We start from the raw sequence: 276 nt of genomic DNA, 5'->3' as shown, positions 1-276 counted from the left end.
ACCAACAATGAGAGTAACACACACTAAAGAATCACGATTGTACTTTATCGTGATTGTCTGTTGAGCATTTTACTTCTCAAAGGAAGCGTGATGAATCCGAGAAGACTGGAAGCATTTTTCCCAAATCACCTTCTCACGGCCGTCGCCGCCAGAAGTTGCCGCCATGATTAGCTGCCTTTCATCTGCAGTCGACCCTGGCTCGGAATGGCAGACACAATTTAAAATGCCTTCCTATATCAAGCTCTAGCGAAAGAAGGTATTAAGTAATGAATGTCA

The sequence above is a fragment of the Penaeus monodon genome, chromosome 24 (genome assembly GCF_015228065.2).
Source record: "Penaeus monodon isolate SGIC_2016 chromosome 24, NSTDA_Pmon_1, whole genome shotgun sequence".
In the NCBI taxonomy this organism is placed as follows: Eukaryota; Metazoa; Arthropoda; class Malacostraca; order Decapoda; family Penaeidae; genus Penaeus; species Penaeus monodon.
This window is presented reverse-complemented; position numbering follows the sequence as displayed.